Source organism: Chamaea fasciata, unplaced genomic scaffold (genome assembly GCF_029207755.1).
Source record: "Chamaea fasciata isolate MVZ Bird 193981 ecotype frontalis unplaced genomic scaffold, bChaFas1.0.hap1 SCAF_4, whole genome shotgun sequence".
Taxonomy (NCBI): Eukaryota; Metazoa; Chordata; class Aves; order Passeriformes; family Sylviidae; genus Chamaea; species Chamaea fasciata.
In genome coordinates, this window is record NW_027094089.1 from 46,428,708 (window position 1) to 46,434,789 (window position 6,082).

A 6,082-nucleotide genomic window follows, 5' to 3' on the forward strand; every position below is an offset into this window, starting at 1 on the left:
TTGCAATGCCCATTCATTCAGCAGGGAAAAGAGTAACATTTTCCAAATGGACTCCTTCTTTATTCAAACTGCCTTCTATTTTGCAAGTGGTAGCTCCTTCTCTCTGCTTGTCCAGCTGTGGTTCCCATCCAAACACAATGCTCTGGGAAATAATTTGTTGCAACACATCCCCTTTATAAATAAACCAAAGCTTTGTCTCAAAGAACACCAGGACAGCTGTCAAAAGAGGTGAGATTTGTTTACAAAGAGAACAAGGAGATGTAAATGGAGGATGCAGGAGCAGTGGGAAAAGGAAGCATGGTGTCTTAAAGTTAATGTACAAAGAAGCAAAACTGTAGGGCATGTTTCAGGGGAAAAGTCAGAGGCATTTGGAATATCAGAAACTACATCAAATAAATCATATGAATTCCTAGGATGTGAAATTGTGAGAAACTTTATTTTTATTCTAGAATAGCAACTGACTTGGGTTGGAGAAAATTTTCTTATCTCTTCAGCAATAGAAGATGCAAAAATGTTTACTTTCAGCTTGTACTGGTTGGAGGATGGCAACTATGTTTATTCTTTTCCAGATGTTTGTTGTTCCTGTATACATCAGCACAAAGATGTATAAATCTATAAAAAGTAGTCTACAGTCAAGAGACCTACCTTTAGAGATCTCGTGGATATTCATGTTTATGATGACCTAAATTTATATAATGATTTAGTGTGATGCAATAAAAACTTCCCTGGGCTTACACATTTGGGTGAATTATCAGCTCCAAATAATATATTGACTCCAAATGAATTATTTTAATTTCTATTTTTATAACTACTCTGATGATTAACACCTAGGAAAACACAAGTTCAGGGGACAATCCATGGCAACTTGATACTCAGTTTTTAGCTCTCGAACATGTAGAAAAGCAATTAGATTTTTTTTATGTTTCTATGATGTATAATAGCATTAGTGCTCTCTAAGTCAGGCATTTCCTGGCAGCTAATAGTGGGATGGGTTAAGAACCCTGGGGTTTATCTTAGACCTTTTACTCTTCCAGATAGCCATTAGCTGCCAGGAAATGTTTGACTCAGGGGTCATTTCTGCTTAAATATTGCCTCTAAAAGTTTCTCATTGCTATCAATTCATTTTGCTTTTGTGCTGTATTAGCAGGCATAAGTAGTAATACTATTAACTCTCATAACTGTTATAAATGATTAGAGCTAATTTCTAAAATCAAAGATTTATTTAATAAATTTGAAAAGCAATTTCGGAAAACGCCACAATGAACTTGGACAACCTCGATCGAATGCTGGGTGGACAATCCGGAAGCAGCAAAACGTGCGTCTCCGGAGTACTGCCCACAAATTCGGGCTCTCGGCGTAGGTGTTTTATACCATTTTTCTAACCTGAGGCATAAACAAGATGGTAACAAAGAACCCAAAGAACATGACATCATGTACATAACATAATCATGGAAATGTCTGGTATCCCGCAAGGAATATCTGAAAGAGCTTCCTGAGAAATTGAAAAGATGTCTGAATGAAAAGTCTCCGAATCTTCTGTTGGAAGGTTTCTGCCGCCCTCCACCCAGATTGGTATTGGATCTCCTGATGAACTGTGAAGATGTGGTCAGCCCGTGATTAATGGGCTGTTTCCCAGTTATCTCTCTGGCAGATGTCGAGGTAACGCCTTTGGACTAAGAAAAGACTGTGGTATGTAAAGAGATGCCCTGGAATTGTTTCCAGGAATTCAGGGTTTTTTTACATTCCACTGCAAAGTTTAATACACACAATTTTGATCCACAAATTTAATACTATAAATCTATTACAATAACTAATCAGGCAAATAATAAAGGCTCTGCAGGCTAGGGACAGGACCAATACAAATTGTTTTCTACGCATTTCTAGTTTAGGGTTGGATATTGACATTGTAATATATCCAAACAAGAAGAGTAAGTATCATGTGACTACTAGATGAGAAGGAGCAAAAAGTGAAAAGGAGAAAAGAAGAGGGAGAGGCAATGTCATAGCAAGGGGAAAAAAGACAGAGTCAGAGGGAAAGAGTAGCATAATGCTGAAGTCTTGAGTGAGGAATTTTGCATTGCTGCCAATGAGAGAAGTTACAAGGACTTATTGCAGTGCGCCAAGTAATTGCACATATTTCATCACCAGCATCCTCTTTTTATTTTGTTTTCAGTTTTATATATGTGAACAACGACTTGTGGCTTGAGGCCACAGTACAAGTATTAAACAGGTCACTCTGATTTTGTCACAAGTTTTCTGCAAGAGAAGACCTCATCTGAAATTCCCAGAAGCAAACAAAAATAGAACGTTGCCTCAGTGTGAACCAAAACTTTATTCCTTTTTCGCTTGGTGAAATTGCATCTCAGTTTCTCATAAGACTGAATCCATTATCATGCCTATTCCTTTATGTTCCCTCCATCAGCTATCTTGTATACTGAGCAATTCAGCTTTTCCCATAATTTGTTCCCTGGGAGAGAAGCTGACCCCACCTGGCAACACCCTCTTTTCAGGCAATTGTAGAGACTGATTAAATCTCCTCTGAGCCTCCTTTTCTCCAGGCTAAACAGCCCCAGCTCCCTCGGCCACTTCTCATCAGACCTGTGCTCCAGACTCTTTTCCAGCTCAATTGGCCTTCTCTGGACATGCTCCAGCACCTCAGTGTTTTTCCAGTAGTGAGGGGCTGGACACAGTACTCGAGGCACAACCTCACCAGTGGCAAGTACAGAGGGACAGTCAATGTCCTGGCAACAATATTGCTGATACAGACCAGGATGCCCTTGGCCTTCTTGGCCACCTCAGCAGACTGCTGGATCATGTCCAAAAAACCCAAAACATTTCCTGCTTTTCACTGTCTTTATGTACAGCCACCAAAGAAAAGCATTGCAAGCTGAAGACACTGTTGTACACAGTGCATGGCCCCTAAGCAGCCACTAGCCCCTTTCACACTGTCTTCACAACATTTATTCACTCCAACATTTACTCATATAAATTATCTATGAATGAGTCTGTGTTCACTAGTGAGACCTCCCACTGAGCCACATTTTAGTGAAGCACTTTTGTAAGCACTCAAGCTCATCAATATTTCAGTAAACTTTGGGCAAATATATTTCTAAATTATTCTGGAAGCAGACTGAAAATTGTGCTTAAATTAAGCCCATATAAGTTAAAAGCATATTTAGGCATCTTGGAAATCAAGTCTAATATATCCTGTTACTGTGTCTGAAAAAAAACCAAACGAGAGAAAGAATTATTTCTTTAAACATCAATATACCTATTCTCGAGACAATAAAGAATATACTGCCTTCAAGTCCATTTATTTGATTACATTATGTTATCAGTACAAGCTTTGCTCAGAACTGACAGGACCTATTAACCTAGCCCTGTATGTTATCCTCAAAAATAATTGGAAGCCATAATTATCTACATTTAAATTTGATGTCTAGAGGAATGTGCTACAAACAGGACACTGGTTGATTTTCAACCTCGCATGAAAGTTGCCCTAAAAACAAAAAGTGAAAAAATTAGTATAATAAGATGTTCAATCCTTCCAAACTGTTGCATTTAGAGGTAATTTCAAGTTAAATTAATTAATCTAACTCTATATTATGAGGAAAATTATTCAATGTTGTGAGGAAATATACATTCTGAGTGAGGAAAATAGTGTTGCCCACAAATGAAAATCCCATTCTATAGAGCAGAAATAGAACTGGGGTTCCAGCCAACACCTGCAGAAGGAATGGTTCCCTGAGCTCTAGATTTGAAACAGATACATTTATTCCTATCTGTATTTGGCATTTCAGATGTAGATAGATGTATGAAACTCTCATAAGTTTGAATTTCTTCGTTGTCTCAAAGGCATCAAGAAAAACACCCACCTGAATTAGTAAACTGCACTTAGACATTGCTTCCTCAACAGTTTACGGAACCAGTTTTCCAAATAAAGTTAGTAAAATCTTAGTAGTTTTTAACTTATCACAGTGTCCAGAGTTCCAAACAATAGTCTTGAACACACAACCTATCTCAAACTGACACTGCAAGACCACGAAAGCTGTGAAGTCTAGTGCTCAGAAAATGAGGAACTACTAGAATTAAGTCATCCCTGTTATTTGCATATACCCAGTTATGCATATGCATTGCCTTGCAATCCTTTCTTACTTAACAGTCCACAAGCTGCCCCGTGGGATGTCTGACTAAGTCAGGGAAGGGTAATAATTTAGTTTTCCCTTTTATCCTCACTGGAAAGGGCCCAGGCCTCACCTAATGCATACAACGGGAAAACTTCAGTGAATTGAACGTTCATAATTTCCTCACTAATATTTTGATAGTAATTTCTCTATGGTCTCTAAGACGGGGATTTTTTTAAAATGTGTTTAGATAATTGTTCAGACTGCCAGTTACTTCCCCAAAATTTTCAGAATTGTCTTTGTCACAAGGCTCTGCAGCAATTGAAAACATTTTTGTGGTGGTCACCTCTGGTAGGAGCCACACATAGCATTCATCCATCCCTTGATGCATTAGAGAACGATTCAGTCTCCCACGGTACAGCCCCAATGCACCATCTGGCAGAGATAAAGGCTGTTCTTTATATTTCCCTTTTGTTTGTGCCATGCCCAGCTGGTACCACAATATGATTGCTTGGGTCTGGCCAGGGTGACGAGGAAGAAGCTTTGAGTGCAAAGGGGCTCAGGTGCAGCTGAAAAGGCCAGGCAAGAGGAGAAGAAGCCAACAGGTCCAACAGTGGCTCTGTCTGCCTCTGTTCTCCTAAGATCAAGGGCTAGCAGACAGCATGGGATGTGCATTCATCAGGTCCTCAAATGCTGCAGAAGTGCATTAAGAGAGATCAGTCCAAGATATGAAAATCGTGTCTGGGAAAGCCATTAACTGAGTGAAGATCACAGATGAGTGATTGGGAAGTATACTGTGTAACTCAACTTGGTAGCCCAGATTCTTGAAGATTCATCTAGAAATGATAATAAATTAGCATTTTTGGTAATCTGCAGAACACAATCTGCCTTAGGATTACTTCTTCAAGCTACTAGAACACATTGCAGAGATCTACCAATATTTCAGCCATTTTACTTACATTTCTCATATAATATTTTAACATCATTCTTTCTTGTTTTCCAATTTGTCACCATCCATTAACTATGTTTTTCTGGTGCATTAAAAAGTGATCATTTTTGCTGCTTGTGTCTTGAAGTCCTGCTCTGAGAAGAAATGAAAACAGTCAAACCAGCGTCCTTAAGCCTCAGTAGTCTGTGGCTCTCTGTGTCAGCCCTCCAAGCTGTAAGGAGGATGTTGTGCAGCTTAAACTGAGGACAAAAACTTGAATGCCATGTTTCTGAGTGCTGTGTTGGGGTCTGCAGTGCTGTGCAGCTCTGAGAGGTGTGTGTCTGTGTGTCCTGCAATACCAACTGAGGACTGCTTGTCCGGATTTGTGCATGGAATTTGGAGCAGCACCTTGGCTTGTCTGGCAATTCAGATTTGTAATTTTGCTCTTCAGACATTTTAAGTATGCAGGCAGTTGTTACAGTGAAATTGCAACTGGCCCTTCCTCAACAAAAGGGATAAAAGCAATCCTGTATAAGTCTTCTAATTATCCTGCATTGTGGTGTAGCTGATCATAAAACCATCAGTTTTTCTTGTCATACTATCACAGCCTGTAACACACAATGTAAGTAACAGAAAGGAGTAAAAAGCCCTGTCTTCTGGTGCAGAGTAATTGATTATATCATGTGAATTAGGCAATGAAATGTCTCGGTGCTGCTTTTCCTTTTATAGATTCACTGTAACAGAGCTTTTGCAATGTAAAACTGCTGCTGCCTTCCCTCTTCTTGAAATGAATCCTGAAACATACTGTTTCGTTACCTGCTTTTTCTTAAATATGAGATAGGGCAGGACACCATAACTGGAGATTTGTGTGATCAGTCCTGCACACACAGGTAATAAAAGGCATGACTTACTCCAGAGACTACTTGGGGAAGACGCACAAATCTGTGAGGACTGGAGGAAAAAAAGGGGGGGAAACATGGACCCTTAATTCTTTGTCATGAACTAGCTCCATATAATGTGCCTCTTTTCT